The sequence below is a fragment of the Hyla sarda genome, chromosome 7 (genome assembly GCF_029499605.1).
Source record: "Hyla sarda isolate aHylSar1 chromosome 7, aHylSar1.hap1, whole genome shotgun sequence".
NCBI classification, from domain to species: domain Eukaryota; kingdom Metazoa; phylum Chordata; class Amphibia; order Anura; family Hylidae; genus Hyla; species Hyla sarda.
Genome location: NC_079195.1, coordinates 109923081 through 109940516, shown reverse-complemented (window position 1 = coordinate 109940516; position 17436 = coordinate 109923081).

Here is a 17436-nt window from a genome sequence, read left to right as displayed (position 1 = left end):
TGCCCCTTATCGCCTACCTTTTTTATACTTGTGATGGAGACGCTACTGCAGAAGGTCCGTCAGTCTTCTGACATTAAGGGGTTCCCCGCCCCGGAGGGGGAGTTGAAGGTCCTTGCCTTTGCGGACGACCTCCTCTTTACTGTTAGCGATCCATCAAGGGGGCTGCCCTGCCTGGTACACTTATTTGATCAGTTTGGCACTATATCTAACTTCAAGGTTAATGCTAAGAAATCGGAACTACTAAACATCTCACTACCTGACTCTCTGATTAACAGACTGTCTACCTTACTCCCCTTCTTTGAAGTATTTAGGGGTACATATCTCTAGAAATATTGCCGACATTTATGATCTCAACTACAAGCCTCTCCTAAAAGAAATAGAGGACATCCTGGGACACTATGACCTGCCCATGATCTCCTGGTTCGGGAGGAAAAATGTACTGAAGAGTTATGTTTTTCCTAAGGTCTCATACGTCCTGAGGATGCTTCCCATAGCCCTCCCTAATCTCTTTTTCAGAAGAATCAGGACACTTTTCTCTAGATATGTATGGAAGACAACTAGACCGCGCCTGGCGCACTTCCTTTTAATCAGGTCCCCTAGCGAAGGGGGCATTGGTTTGCCCGACGTTCAACTGATCTATAGAGCGGTTCAACTACAGAGGTGGATAGGAATGATCGCACCCTTACTTGACACCCCCCCATGGGACTCCCCGCACAACATAGTGGGGCTTAAATCCTCTAACCTTTTGCAGGACCTTTGGTTCCCCCCGAGAGTGAGGTTCCACCCCGACTCCCCTCACCTTCTTTACCTAGGCGCTATATCTACATGGTCGGTGCTCTCCTCCTCTCTTGCTCCCCCTATTTCCCCTCTTCTTCCTGTTAGTCTGATACCTGCAGCTGTGGGTAGATATTCGGTTACTTACCAGCTGATGTGGGACAAGTTTGGGGACCTTCGTGTGCTACATCTTCTGCGGGATGGTAGGTCGCCCACCTCAGAAACACTATCTTCCTTTTTCCCCACACAACAACTCTCCTTTATGCATGAACACCACTTTGTTAGTTGTTGTAGGGAATTTTTAAGCCGTTTTGGCCCTTTGCGGGAGGTAAATACATTTGAAGAAATGATGCTTAGCCCTGACCCCAAGCATAGAACTATTGCTAAGTGTCTTTCGATGGTCACTAGTACTCTCCCACCATCTCCCCCTCATTACATCACTTCTTGGGTTCGTGAACTGGAGATCCGCCTCTCGGAAGATGATGTCGCATTCATACTGAAACACTCACACGGATTCTCTAGATGTGCTCGGTTGCAAGAATCACACTTTAAGGTTGTGTCTAGATGGTACAAAACATCAGAATTCCTCTACACACACACATTGTCTGACACTAATAAATGCTGGAGGTGTGACACCCAGGTAGGCACTCATGCACACATATGGTGGACGTGCACGGCCATAGCGGATTTTTGGAAGCGTATTAATGGAGAGATTGATAATATAATGCAAACCACGGTTCCGCTGTCTCCGTCATCAGTCCTTTTAGGTTTACCCTCCTTAGGATATACCCCGGGGAAACACTCCCTCATATCTCATCTCCTGGCGGCAGCCAAATACCTTATCCCCCTGTACTGGCTTACCCCTACTATACCATCTGTTGAGGAATGGGTGACCAAGGTTCATCAGCTGTGTAGGTTCGAAGAGATGTGCCATAGGACAAATAGATCTTATGACAAATTTTTGAAAACGTGGCAGCCATGGCTGTCCTCTAAACACTGTTCAAAATGATGTGATAAATGTGCTCATGGTGGTGGTCAATTGGGAGGTCGAATCATCTTTCTAATATTTTTTTTTCTCCCTGTGTACACCTAAACCCCCCCCAAACAGAGCTATTCGCCGTTACGGCATTCTCTTCCGCATACGGAATCATGTGATGTGTTCCAGGGTATGCCAGGAGTCACGTGAGCGGCGCACTCGCGCATGCGCACCGGTCACTATGATGCCAAAAAAGACATCAGACTAGTGGGCAGACCCAAAGGTACACACATTTGTACATGACATTAAACACTATGGGGGGTATTTATCAAAGGATTTATGTGTTTTTTTCACGTAACTTTGGCGCAATGCTTTGGCGCAGTGTCTTTTTGTTTTGGCGCATTCTCTCCAATGTCATTTTTACAACTTTCTTAAAATCACACGGTCGTGTGTGTGATTTTAACTTTAGTCAGTAATTCATCATTTGCGCCAATCGATCTTTGGTGTAATTTTGCGCCTTTAGGGTTTTTTTTTGGCGCAATTTCGCCAATAAATTTTGCACAAGGAAAATACACTTAGCAATGTCAGAAAATGTAAACAAAGGCAAATTCCAATTTTTAACCCCTTAAGGACTGAGCCCTTTTTCACCTTAAGGACTCGGCCATTTTTTGCAAATCTGACCACTGTCACTTTAAACATTAATAAATCTGGAATGCTTTTAGTTATCATTCTGATTCCGAGATTGTTTTTCGTGACATATTCTACTTTAACGTAGTGGTAAAATTTTTTGGTAACTTGCATCCTTTCTTGGTGAAAAATCCCAAAATTTGCTGAAAAATTTGAAAATTTTGCATTTTTCTAACTTTGAAGCTCTCTGCTTGTAAGGAAAATGGATATTCCAAATAATTTTTTTTTATTCACATATACAATATGTCTACTTTATATTTGAATCATAAAATTGATGAGTTTTTACTTTTGGAAGACACCAGAGGGCTTCAAAGTTCCGCAGCAATTTTCCAATTTTTCACAAAATTTTGAAACTCGCTTTTTTTCAGGGACCAGTTCAGGTTTGAAGTGGATTTGAAGGGTCTTCATATTAGAAATACCCCATAAATGACCCCATTATAAAAACTGCACCCCTGAAAGTATTCAAAATGACATTCAGTAAGCATTTTAACCCTTTACGGGTTTCACAGGAATAGCAGCAAAGTGAAGGAGAAAATTCACAATCTTCATTTTTTACACTCGCATGTTCTTGTAGACCCAATTTTTGAATTTTTGCAAGGGGTAAAAAGGAGAAAATTTTTACTTGTATTTGAAACCCAATTTCTCTCGAGTAAGCACATACCTCATATGTCTATGTAAAGTGTTCGGCGGGCGCAGTAGAGGGCTCAGAAGGGAAGGAGCGTCAAATGGTTTTTGGGGGGCATGTCACCTTTAGGAAGCCCCTATGGTGCCAGAACAGCAAAAAAAAACACATGGCATACCATTTTGGAAACTAGACCCCTCGGGGAACGTAACAAGCGGTAATGTGAACCTTAATACCCCACAGGTGATTCACGACTTTTGCATATGTAAAAAAAAAAATAATAATTTTTACCTAAAATGCTTGGTTTCCCTAAAGTTTTACATTTTTTAAAAGGGTAATAGCAGAAAATACCCCCCAAAATTTGAAGCCCAATTTCTCCCGATTCAGAAAACACCCCATATGGGGGTGAAAAGTGCTCTGTTGGCGCACTACAGGTCTTAGAAGAGAAGGAGTCACATTTGGCTTTTTGAAAGCAAATTTTGCTCTGGGGGCATGCCGCATTTAGGAAGCCCCTATGGTGCCAGGACCGCAAAAAAAAAACCACGTGGCATACCATTTTGGAAACTAGACCCCTCGGGGAATGTAACAAGGGGTTAAGTGAACCTTAATACCCCACAGGCGTTTCATGACTATTGCATATGTAAAAAAAATTAAAAAAAATTTACCTAAAATGCTTCTTTTCCCAAAAACTTTACATTTTTAAAAAGGGTAAAAGCAGAAAATACCCCCCAAAATTTGAAGCCCAATTTCTCCCGAGTACGGCGATACCCCATATGTGACCCTTAACTGTTGCCTTGAAATACGACAGGGCTTCAAAGTGAGAGCGCCATGCGCATTTGAGGCCTAAATTAGGGATTGCATAGGGGTGGACATAGGGGTATTCTACGCCAGTGATTCCCAAACAGGGTGCCTCCAGCTGTTGCAAAACTCCCAGCATGCCTGGACAATCAACGGCTGTCCGGCAATACTGGGAGTTGTTGTTTTGCAACAGCTGGAGGCTCCATTTTGGAAACAGTGGCGTACCAGACGCTTTCATTTTTATTGGGGAGGGGGGCTGTGTAGGGGTATGTGTATATGTAGTGTTTTTTTACTTTTTATTTTATTTTTTGTGTTAGTGAAGTGTAGTGTTTTTCGGGTACAGTCGCACGGGCGGGGGTTCACAGTAGTTTCTCGCTGGCAGTTTGAGCTGTTGCAGAATATTTGCTGCAGCTCAAACTTGCAGCCCGATACTTACTGTAAGCCTCCGCCCATGTGAGTGTACCCTGTACATTCACATTGGGGGGGGGAACATCCAGCTGTTGCAAAACTACAACTCCCAGCATGCGCTGACAGACTGTACATGCTGAGAGTTTTAGTTTTGCAACAGCTGTAGGCACACTGGTTATGTATCACGGAGTTTGTGACCTTACTCAGTGTTTCAAAACCAGTGTGCCTCCAGCTGTTGCAAAACTACAACTCCCAGCATGTACGGTGCATGGTGTAAGGTGACTGCTGGGAGTTGTAGTTTGCAACAGCTGGAGGCACACCGGTCGTAAAACACTGAGTTAGGTAAAAAAAACTCTGAGTTTCACAACCAGTGTGCCTTCAGCTGTTGCAAAACTACAACTCTCAGCAGTCACCGACAGCCAACGGGCATGCTGGGAGTTGTAGTTATGCAACCAGCAGATGCACCACTACAACTCCCAGCATGCACTTTAGCTGTTTGTGCAAGCTGGGAGTTGTAGTTATACAACAGCTGAAGGTACACTTTTCCATAGAAAAAATGGCCAGATGGTTCCAGCCAATCACAGCTCTCTGTGAGAAATATGAATAGGTGTATACATACGGCCATGCAGGGGACCATAGGAGAGCGGCCGCCGCATCCATACATTATACAGGAGGATCACAGCGGGTGTCAGGAGTGATACCCGCAGTTATCTTTCCATAACTGCAAGTAATTCTACGCCAGTGATTCCCAAACAGGGTGCCTCCAGCTGTTGCAAAACTCCCAGCATGCCTGGACAATCAACGGCTGTCCGGCAATACTGGGAGTTGTTGTTTTGCAACAGCTGGAGGCTCCATTTTGGAAACAGTGGCGTACCAGACGCTTTCATTTTTATTGGGGAGGGGGGCTGTGTAGGGGTATGTATATATGTAGTGTTTTTTTACTTTTTATTTTATTTTTTGTGTTAGTGAAGTGTAGTGTTTTTCGGGTACAGTCGCACGGGCGGGGGTTCACAGTAGTTTCTCGCTGGCAGTTTGAGCTGTTGCAGAATATTTGCTGCAGCTCAAACTTGCAGCCCGATACTTACTGTAAGCCTCCGCCCATGTGAGTGTACCCTGTACATTCACATTGGGGGGGGGGGGGGAACATCCAGCTGTTGCAAAACTACAACTCCCAGCATGCGCTGACAGACTGTACATGCTGAGAGTTTTAGTTTTGCAACAGCTGTAGGCACACTGGTTATGTATCACGGAGTTTGTGACCTTACTCAGTGTTTCAAAACCAGTGTGCCTCCAGCTGTTGCAAAACTACAACTCCCAGCATGTACGGTGCATGGTGTAAGGTGACTGCTGGGAGTTGTAGTTTGCAACAGCTGGAGGCACACCGGTCGTAAAACACTGAGTTAGGTAAAAAAAACTCTGAGTTTCACAACCAGTGTGCCTTCAGCTGTTGCAAAACTACAACTCTCAGCAGTCACCGACAGCCAACGGGCATGCTGGGAGTTGTAGTTATGCAACCAGCAGATGCACCACTACAACTCCCAGCATGCACTTTAGCTGTTTGTGCAAGCTGGGAGTTGTAGTTATACAACAGCTGAAGGTACACTTTTCCATAGAAAAAATGGCCAGATGGTTCCAGCCAATCACAGCTCTCTGTGAGAAATATGAATAGGTGTATACATACAGCCGTGCAGGGGACCATAGGAGAGCGGCCGCCGCATCCATACATTATACAGGAGGATCACAGCGGGTGTCAGGAGTGATACCCGCAGTTATCTTTCCATAACTGCAAGTAATACTACTCCCAACATGAAGCACACTCTGCCTTATGCTGGGAGCTGTAGTACCTGCATTAATAGACAGATCGCAGCGGGTGTCAGAAGTTACACTCATTTCGATCTGTCTATTAATGCAGATACTACAGCTCCCAGCATGGAGCAGTGTGTGCACCATGTTGGGAGTAGTAGTGCCTGCTTAAGGACACATCACAGTGGATGTCACTACTGACACCCGATGTGATCGTCCTGTCTATAGCAGAGATGGAGCGACTATATACAACGCTCACATCCCTGCTCTGCACTATACTCCGGGCCGGCCACTCATTCATTCATATTTTCCACAGAGCTGTGATTGGCTGCAACCATCTGGCCAATCATAGCTCTGGGTGGGAAATATTAATGAATTATGTTCTATTCACATCACTGGCCGGAGTACAGAGCAGAGATGTGAGCGCTGTATACAGTGGCATCTCTGCTATATAATGGACGATCGCATCGGGTGTCAGGACTGAGACCCAGGGTGATCTGTCTATTACTACAGGTACTACTACTCCCAGCATGGAGCAGTCTGTTCCATGTTGGGAGTAGTAGTACTACCTAAAAAATGTACAAAATAGAGAATAAAAAGTGAAACACGCACTTTATTAAAAAATACTAAAAAGTTGGTTATAAAATATATACATTTTGTTTAATAAAATGTTTTCCATCACTGCAGCATCCTTTTTTTTTTTCTTTTTTGGTACCCAACAAATTTTGGGTACCAAAAAAAAAAAAAATGCCAAACGGTGACAAAAATGCCATTTCCACACAAATGAAAAAACTCCAGAAAAAACACCAGATGCAGGACATTGCACTGGCAATTTTTCAGGCGTTTTTTCAGGCGTTTTTTCAATCCCTAAAAACGCAGGACATAAAACGTAGCCAAAAGCAAATTCCACACAAAGGTAAAAATGCAAGGAAAAACGCCAGAAAAAACGCCAAAACGAAGGGAAAAATTGTGGCAGTTTTTCTGGCGTTTTTTCTAGCGTTTTTATGCCACAAAAATCGCAGGGCAAAAAAAAAGCTCAGTTATCTTCACCATATGCTGTTTGGGTGTGCTGCAATTCTTTGCATAATCTATCTATTTATCTATCCATCTGTTTATCTCATATTTAAATATTTAACCATCTATCTCGCCACAGGGTCTCAGAACATATGTCCCGTCCTGCAGAAAGTAGGGCAGTATCCCAACCTCTGGAAAATTTTCTGCGGACGCCCATCAATGTGTCTGTTTATTCTCACATAAGTAATGGTATAAATAATGGTCCTGGCTCTTGATTACCCATCCCCCTCCCTTTTCCATTAGCTTAAAGGGGTATTCTCCTGGAAAACATTTTTATTTATTTATTTATTTTTTATCAACTGGTGCCAGAAAGTTAAACAGATTTGTAAATTACTTCTATTTAAAAAACGTAATCCTTACAGTACTTATCAGCTTCTATATGCCCCACAGGAAGTTCTTTTCTTTTTGAATTTCTTTTCAGTCTTACCATAGTGCTCTCTGCTGATGCCTCTGTCCATTTTAGGAACTGTCTGGAGCACGATAGGTTTGCTATGGGGATTTGCTTCTACTCTGGACAGTTCCCAAATATGACAAAGGTGTCAGCAGAGAGCACTGTGGTCAGAAAGAAAGGAAATTCAAAAAGAAAAGAACTTCCTTTTGAATATTCAGAAGCTGATAAGTCCTGGAAGGATTAAGATTTTTAAATAGAAGTAATTTACAAATCTGTTTAACTTTCTGGCACCAGTTGATAAAAAAAAATGTTTTCCAGTGGAGTACCCCTTTAAGTGTGTGGTTTCTGCATAAAATACCTTTCCCTTACGTCCTAACCAGCAGCACAAGTGGGGTGTTCTGCCCCTGTGAAGCTGGCAGGACGGTGGAATTTTTAATTCCGCCCAAGTAATTAAAGACTTAATTAGACCCCCATATAAGGCCTCCTCCCTTAGGCCACATTGCTTTTTTTCTGTCCTGTGCAGGACAGCAGGACGGTGCAGGCTCTGGTTTTTTAGCAGAGCCTGCATGGAGTTTTCCCTTTCCCCTCTTTTATGTGGAGAAGGTTTATTTTTTTTATTTTTTTTATTTTTTCTAGCAGGGTTGCAGCTTGCTGCCCCTTCTTTTCAGTCAGCCTGGGCGGCGTTGTTTTGGCGCTGCCCCAGCTGAGTTTTTTTCAGACTCTGTATCTATGACCCGGGACTTCGGTCCGGGTTCGTAGATACAGATAATTTTCTTTGTTCAGGCGGCGCTGAGCGCCGCCCTCTATGATTCAGGGATCCTCCGATCCCTCTGCTACTCGGGCATTCTGCCCTTACCTTTCCGGCAGCGCCACTGTCTCGCTCCGGTCCTCTGCTGTGTGCGGAGCCGCGGACCGGAAGTGCGTCATCTGACAACTTCCGGTCCGGCATCGGAGCCTTCTGGCGCAATGAGCGCCAGTTTTAACTATTATTTTTACTTAATATATTAGTTACTTGCCCCTTCCAAGGTAAGGAACGGGCTCAGAGCAAAAATGTTTTATTTCAGATCGTTTTTTAGATTTCGATCTGTTAGGTGCTCTGACTTCCTGGAGGGGCGGGGCTTAATTTAAAATTGTCACCCTCTCCCCTATTTAAGGCAGTACTGGCCTTCATTTGGCCTCTTGCTGCCTTGCTAGCTTGACTACACTTGTGTGGTTCCTGCTATTCTTGGGTTTTGTAAAAGAGCTTGTCTATTTTTCAATAGGTACTCTTTTTCCATTTGCGCTGCAATGGTAACAGTTCTGGTGTCTTTTCTAACCTATTGTTTTAATTCCAGAACTATGTCCACTCCTCCGTCGAGTGATACACATGCTGGTAGTCGCAAGTCTGCTTCAAAGAAGCGCCATCTAACTTGCGCTGACTGTGGTACTCCACTGCCTGATTCCTATGAATACAACAGATGTCCTGGATGTCGTCCACCCGCTAATCCAGCTGAACCTACAGTCCAGGACATGTTCATCTGGATGAAGGAATTCATGGGAAATTCTATCAACGAGATCAAGAATTCCTTTGCCCCTAAGAGGTCTAGGACTGAGTCTGGTCCTCCATCTGTCGTGGAGGATTCCGTTATGTCCGTGGGCGATCAGTCGGAACAGTCAGTAGAGGAAGTGATCTCTCCGCCTCTTTTTCCTGTGGAAAAGACGCAGAGATTGCTTAGATCCATCCGATCAAGGGATCAGGATGTTGATCAAGGGGAAGCCTCTACATCCACCTCTAGAGGACCTTTGGTTTTCAAAGTGGATGATACACTTAGGAAACTGATGAAAGCCGAGTGGAAGCACCCAGACAAGCCTGCTGTTGTTACCCGGAGGTTCAAGCTGATGTTTCCTCTATCAGAAGCTGAGTCGGAATCCTGGATGCCACCGCCAAAAGTGGATATGGCTGTTAACAAGCTGTCCAAGGGGGTTCTAGTTCCTGCAGATGATGGCAGTAACCTCCAGGACCCCCTTGACAGGAAAGTGGACTCCCTTCTAAGACGCAACTATTCGGCGGCCTCAGCATCTGCCTCGGTGGCTGTCGCTTCAAGTGAGGTTGCGGACTTTGTCAAAGAACGCGTACAACGCATTCAGTCTGAGATTGAAAGTAATGTTGCTAGGGAGGATATTCTGGACAGCTTCAAAACGCTACTCCTAGGGGTAGACTTCTTATGCGAATCATCCCAACAGCACCTCAAACTTGCTGCCAAGTCCATGACGCTCTCATCCGCAAGCAGGCACCCCCAGTGGTTGCGTCCCTGGGTAGCTGATAATAATTCAAAGTTCAACCTCTGTGGGATGCCCTTTGAGCCTAATTGGCTCTTTGGGTCTGAGTTAGACCGAATCATGGAGGGTTTTGCGGATAAAAAAGGTAAATGCCTACCTGTACAGTCCTTTCGGGGCAAGGGTAGATCCAGGGGGGGGGGGAAGTTCCAGGGCCCTTCCAGATCCCAGAGACGCCAGTCTACTCAAAAGCGTGGTGGAGGACGCAGCCGCGGTAAAGACCGTAAGGCCGAGCTATGACTCTCCTCTAAGGTCCACCAACGTTTCCCCTCTCCCTTTCCCTCGGGAAGTTCAGGTAGAGAAGCTATCTATCAATCCCCCTCCGGTCGGAGGACGTTTAAGTTTGTTTCTGTCAACCTGGATGCAAGAAATCCAGGATCCTTGGGTTCTGGATGCCATTCAGTCGAGGTACAAAATAGATTTCATCTCCCCTCCTCCAAGTAAATTTGTTTTAACAAAGCTACTTCCTCAGCCAAAACAGGCTATTCTAGAGGACTCTGTCCCACAGTACGTGGGGAAACATGCACTAGAAGAAGTTCCCCCCGACCACAGAGGGTCAGGGGTGTATTCCCCAATATTTCTGGTGCCGAAACCATCGGGCGACTGGCGTATGATCATAGATCTTCGCTTTTTGAACCGTTTCATAAGGAAAAGGCGGTTCAGGATGGAAACCATTCGCTCAGTAGTCAGTATCCTGGACCCTCAAGATCTCATGGTTACCATCGACATGAAGGATGCTTACCTGCATGTTCCTATTTTTCCTGCTCACAGGAAATATATGAGGGTTGCTGTCACCATAAACGGTATGGTAAAGCATTTCCAGTTCGCTGTTCTGCCTTTCGGCATCACTTCAGCTCCCCACACCTTTACAAAGGTGGTGGCTCCAGTGGTCTCTGCTCTCAGACTAAAAGGTCTAGAGATTATTCCTTATCCAGACGACTGGCTTCTAAAAGCCGCTACTCTAGACGTTCTACAGTCTCATGTTCATCTGGCTCTAGATTTTCTCCAGCACTTGGGCTGGCTTATAAATTGGGAGAAATCAGAAATCAACCCGTCCACCTCAAGGAAGTTTCTGGGGTTTGTCCTGAACTCCTCTCAGATGACTCTATCCCTCACTCCAGAAAGGAAAGATCGAGTCATAAGAGCCGCCGAGTTTTTGATGGTCCCTCGCAAGGTTCCCATCAGAACTCTAATGAAGATGTTGGGTCATATGTCAGCGTCTGCAGAGGCAGTCCCCTGGGCCCTATGGCACCTCCGGCCTCTCCAAGATCAAGTCTTGAAGGTCTGGAATCGCAACCCCAGAGGGTTGGACAAAAAGTGCAACCTGTCGACCGAAGTCCGTGCATCTCTCAGATGGTGGACGAATCTGACAGATGGGAAGTCCTTGATTCAACCACAGTGGATCACTTTAACCACGGACGCCTCCCTTCTGGGTTGGGGAGCCCATCTGGATGAGAATCCAGTACAGGGTACTTGGAACCCTCAGGAGAGACTTCTCTCCTCCAACATGAGAGAACTGAGAGCAGTTCGTCTAGCTCTTCTCCATTTTGTACCCCTTATTTTAGGGAAAGCGATAAGAGTTCGGTCAGACAACACCACTGTGGTGGCTTACATCAACAGACAGGGTGGCACAAAGTCCCAAGTGCTCCTCAAGGAGACCGGACTAATTCTTTCTTGGGCAGAGCTCAATCTAACCCACCTTTCTGCAGTCCACATCAAGGGGGATCTCAACATAGTGGCAGATCGTCTAAGTCGCGGGCTTCCGGTCCAAGGGGAATGGTCCCTGAACAAAGACATCTTCAAGAAGATAACCCTAAGTTGGGGTATGCCAGAGATAGATCTCATGGCAACTCGTCTGAACGCCAAGGTGAACAAGCTTTGCTCTCTTTACAAAGAGGACAATCCAGTGGCAATAGACGCTCTGTCCATTCCATGGAGGTTCAGGCTGGCCTACATATTCCCTCCACTTTCCATGATACCAAGGGTATTGATGAAAGTCAGGCAAGACCAGACCTGAGTGATTGCCATCATACCATTCTGGCCCAAGAGGTCCTGGTTCACCCAACTCATGAGGATGAGTCAGGGGTGTTATTGGAGGCTTCCCCACGTGCAGAACCTTGTGTCTCACAACACAGGCTCCTGCCTAGATCTGAGGAGACTCAATCCACAGCCTGGAGATTGACAGGACCCTACTAAGTAGTGGGCTTCCTGCGGAGGTCTTGAGAACTATTGCACACTCTAGAGCAGAGTCTACAAACAAGGTCTATTCTAGGATAAAGAAGATTTTCCTTCGATGGTGTGCTACGAAAGAGGTAGTAACCTCAGATCCTCCTCTTTCTGCAATTTTACGTTTCCTTCAGGATGGCCTTGACAAGGGTCTTAGCCCATCCACTTTGAGGGTTCAAGTTTCAGCGCTCTCTGCCTTTTTAGGCAGATCTTTATCACAAGAATCCCTAATCAGAAGATTCCTTAAGGGAGCTGAAAGACTTAAACCCACAGTTCTCAGACCCATTCCCAAATGGGATTTGACTATTGTTCTTAAGGGGTTATGCTCACACCCCTTTGAACCTCTGGAAGAAGTCGACTTTAGGTATTTGTCCCTTAAAGTCACCTTCTTATTGGCCATAACCTCAGCCAAAAGGATTGGCGAGCTTCAAACCCTTTCGGCTTTCGAGCCTTATACGCTTTTTCTCCAGGATAGAGTCCTGTTGAGATTTTTGCCCACCTTTGTTCCTAAGGTCCTGACGTTCTCCAACATCAATCAAGCTATATCCCTTCCAGTTCTGTGTCCTAATCCATCCTCTCCCGAGGAAGCTGCTGACCATTCTCTGGACATTTCAAGAATCCTCAGAATTTAAATCTCAAGAACTGGAGAATTTAGAAGATCGGAGCACCTTCTTGTTTCCTTTTCTGGGAAGAACAAAGGTCTTAAAGCCTCTAAACCCTCTCTGAGTAGATGGATTAAAGAGGCAATCCGGGAGGCTTTTGTAGCCCAGGAGTTAGCTCCTCCTGCCTTTGTCACTGCCCATTCCACAAGGCAGTCTAGTGTAGTCCCTCCCTATTTGTGTTGTTACTTGCTAAGTCCCCACTTGTGCTGCTGGTTAGGACGTAAGGGAAGCGTTAATTTTTAACGTAAATTTGTTTTCCCTTAGTCCTAACAGCAGCACACAAAATTTCCCCCCCAAATTGTTTTGTTTTACTTGTTATTAAGCAATGTGGCCTAAGGGAGGAGGCCTTATATGGGGGTCTAATTAAGTCTTTAATTACTTGGGCGGAATTAAAAATTCCACCATCCTGCCAGCTTCACAGGGGCAGAACATGCCACTTGTGCTGCTGTTAGGACTAAGAGAAAACAAATTTATGTTAAAATTAACGCTTACTTCAAGATGACTTGACTACTCAGTATTTTTAACCTCTTAAGGACTGAGCCCTTTTTCACCTTAAGGACTGAGCCCTTTTTCGCAATTCTGACCACTGTCACTTTAAGCATTAATAACTCTAAGATGCTTTTACCGATTATTCTGATTCTGAGATTTTTTTTTTGTGACATATTCTACTTTATTTTAGTGGTAAATGTTCGTCGGTACTTGCATCCTTTCTTGGTGAAAAATCCCAAAATTTCATGAAAATTTTGAACATTTAGATTTTTTCTAACTTTGAAACTCTCTGCTTGTAAGGAAAATTGATATTCCAAAAAAATGTTATATTGATTCCCAAATACAATATGTCTACTTTATGTTGGCATCATAAAATGGACATATTTTTACTTATTGAAAAAATTAAAGGGCTTCAAAGTAGAGCAGAAATTTTCAAAATTTTCATAAAAATTGCAAAGTCTGAAGTGACAGATGTTACAGAACTACAACTCCCAGCATGCCTGGGCAGTCTTTGCATGCTGAGAGTTGTAGTTTGGCAACATCTGGAGGGCTACCGTTTGGGCACCACTGTAATAGTGGTCTCCAAACTGTGACCCTCCAGATGTTGCAAAACTACAACTCCCAGCATGCCCAGACAGCCTTTAGCAACCCCCTGTCGTTGGTCAGAATTCATTTCTGACTAATGGCAGGGGATAGGAGGAGATCGCACCACTGCGACCTCGCTCCTATCCCTCAGGATGATCGGGGCTGTCACTGACAGCTCTGATCAACCCTATTTTCCGGGCGATCGGGTCACCAGAGACCCGATCAGCCCGGAATAGCAGAAAATCGCATTTCTGACTTGACATGCGATTTCCTGCAATCGCCGACATGGGGGGGGGGGGGGGTGCTCAGGAATTCCCACGGGCGTATCCATACGCCTTCAGTCCTTAAGGACTTTAAAACAGGGGCGTATGGATATGCCTGCCGTCCTTAAGAGGTTACAGGGGTATTCCATGAACGAACAACTGGCTCCAGAAAGTTAAACAGATTTGTAAATTACTTCTATTAAAAAAATCTTAATCCTACCAGTACTTATCAGCTGCTGAAGTTGACTTGTTCTTTTCTGCCTGACAACAGTGCTCTCTGCTGACACCTCTGTCTGTCTCAGGAACTGTCCAGAGTAGCAGCACATCCCCATAACAAACTTCTCAGGACAGTTCCTGAGACAGACAGAGGCAATCAACTTTGTAGCGATCAACTTTGTGCGGTGCCATGCACTATTACCCACGGGTCCCAGACGTTTTTAGGTGCCGGGCCCGGCCCGCTATGACGGCGCGTCTAGAAAGGGAGTGGACTCAGGATGTACAGGTAAGCCCTGCGTCCTTAAGAGGAAAACATATTTTTTTTTAATCAACTGGTAGTTCTTTCCTTTCTGAATTTCTTTTCTGTCTGACCACAGTGCTCTCTGCTGACACCTCTGGGCATGTCAAGAACTGTCTAGAGCAGGAGAGGTTTGCTATGGGGATTTGCTCCTGCTCTAGACAGCTATGTACAAGCCATGACTGGTGACCAGAACCGCCATGCCATTCCATTCATGTCTATGGGAGGAGGCGTGACGGCTATGTAAGAAGGGGGTGCGGTGTGACATCACGAACACAGATGTGTTCCGAATGTTCTGGAACACAGATGTTTCGGATGCCACCGCTGCCAGTCTGGAGATCATGGGGGTCCCCAGCGGCAGGACCCCCATGATCAGACATCCTTTGGATAGAGGATAAGATGTTTTCTGGCAGAGTGCCCCTTTAAAGGTAGGCAGACAATGTCATAGAGCAGCAGCTAGTAGAATGCTTGGGTGTATAGGGAGAGGTATTAGCAGTAGAGAGGGATGTAAGTGCTCGTGCTGCTGTACAGAGCACTCGTGAGACCTCACTTGGGGTATTGTGTTCAGTACTGGAGACTGTATATCCAGAAGGATATACCCGTATTTATCGGCGTATAACACGCACTTTTTAGGCTAAATTTTTTAGCCTAAAGTCTATGTGCGTGTTATACGCCGATACACCCCCAGGAAAGGCAGGGGTCTAGAGCCCTGCTGCCGGCCCTTCTCACCCCCTGGCTATCGGCGCCACTGCCCGTTCTGTCCCCCTGACTATTGGTGCCGGCGCCCCATTGCCGGCACCGATAGCCAGGGGGAGAGAAGCGGCGCCGACAGCCAGGGGGAGAGAAGGGGCAGCGGCACCCATTGCCGGCGCCGCTGCCCCGTTGCCTCCCCCCATCCCCGGTGGCATAATTACCTGTTGCCGGGGTCGGGTCTGCGCTGCTGCAGGCCTCCGGCGTGCGTCCCCTGCGTCGTTGCTATGCACGGCGCGGCGCACTGACGTCATGCGCCGCGCCGTGCAGCGCATAGCAACGACGCAGGGGACGCACGCCGGAGGCCTGCAGCAGCGTGGACCCGACCCCGGCAACAGGTAATTATGCCACCGGGGATGGGGGAGGCAACGGGGCAGCGGCGCCGGCAATGGGTGCCGCTGCCCCTTCTCTCCCCCTGGCTGTCGGCGCCGCTTCTCTCCCCCTGGCTATCGGCGCCGGCACCGATAGTCAGGGGGACAGAACGGGCAGCGGCGCCGATAGCCAGGGGGTGAGAAGGGCCGGCAGCAGGGCTCTATACCACAGGAAAGGCAGGGGGAGAGAAGCGGGCAGTGACGGCCTCTCTCCCCCTGCCTTTCCTGGGGGTGTATCGGGGTATACACGCGCACACACGCACCCTCATTTTACCATGGATATTTGGGTAAAAAACTTTTTTTTACCCAAATATCCTTGGTAAAATGAGGGTGCGTGTTATAGGCCAGTGCGTGGTATACCCCGATAAATACGGTAGATACATTGGAGAGAGTTCAGAGAATATACTAATCTAGCTCATGGATTGCAGGATAAAACTTACCAGGAAAGGTTAATATGTATAGCTTGGAAGAAAGACAAGACATAAATGATATGATAGAAACCTTTATATACATAAAAGGAATCAACACGGTAAAGGAGGAGAGCATATTTATAAGAAGAAAAACTACCACAAGAGGAAAAGTAATATGAGGAAGTATTACTTTACTGAGAGAGTAGTGGATGCATGGAATAGCCTTCCTGCAAAAGTAGTAGCTACAAATACAGTGAAGTATGAATGGGATGAGCATAAGGCTATCCTTCATATTAGATAGGGCCAAGAACTATTCATAGTATTCAGATTATTGGGCAGACTAGATGGGCCAAATGGTTCTTATCTGCCGACACATTCTATGTTTTTCTTCATCAGGTCTCACTTTCTCTACCTCCTCATCCAAACCCTCCTTCTCAAGGAAAACATCCGTACTGCTACCCTCCAGATGGGAACTCTCTTCCATGCCTCCTTCTTCAATCATCACCTTTACTGTTTGCTGTAAAAGTAATATAAGCGGCATTACTTCATTAATTCAATTTTTCTCGTTGCTGACAAACCTGGTAGCCTCATCGAAATGCCAGAGCACGTGTCAGGTGTCCCTGATTAGCTGCCAATTCCTCAGCTGAATGTCACACTGGCAGGAAAAACCATCATTCTGCTGCATTAGGAAGTGTGTCTTTGCTTTGCGCTGCTTGTACAGGTGGTCCAACATCTTGAAATGTCACAAATGAGGCATTGTTGAGGTAGATGTTTTTGCACTGTAGGTGAAGGAAGGCATGTTTAAAAGCATACGAATGACTGAAACAAATGCACATATACAGCCGTCACAAGTGTTCAAGAAAGGTTTCACAGCAAGATTTGGCACGTCTGACAAACAGAGATAGTGTTTCATGCCACCTAGACGCAGCGCTTTAATGATGCTTGTGCCATTATCGTTGGCCAAGTTTCCTAGTGTCAGATCATGACCAGAGAGCCATTGTGAAACTTCCTGTTGCAGACAGAGCAGAAGCTCCTCTGCCATGTGGCTTTTTTTGCCCAGGCTCAGCAGATGTAGCACAGCATGGCAGCCCTTAATTTTACAGTGATAAAAGGTGGGGGCAGGAAGATAAGCTATGCGCTTTCCTGTGGGGTAATGCAAGATATCCGTTGAGGAGGAGGGCCAGCATGGGGAGGAGGATAGGTGGGTAGTGTCAGCAGTTGAACCTTATCGACGCAACCGTGGAGGTGTCACCACAATTTTCTGGCCTCATTACTGTGGAGCCTTGTTCTGCAGAATGTTGACCCAGTGGGCTGTAA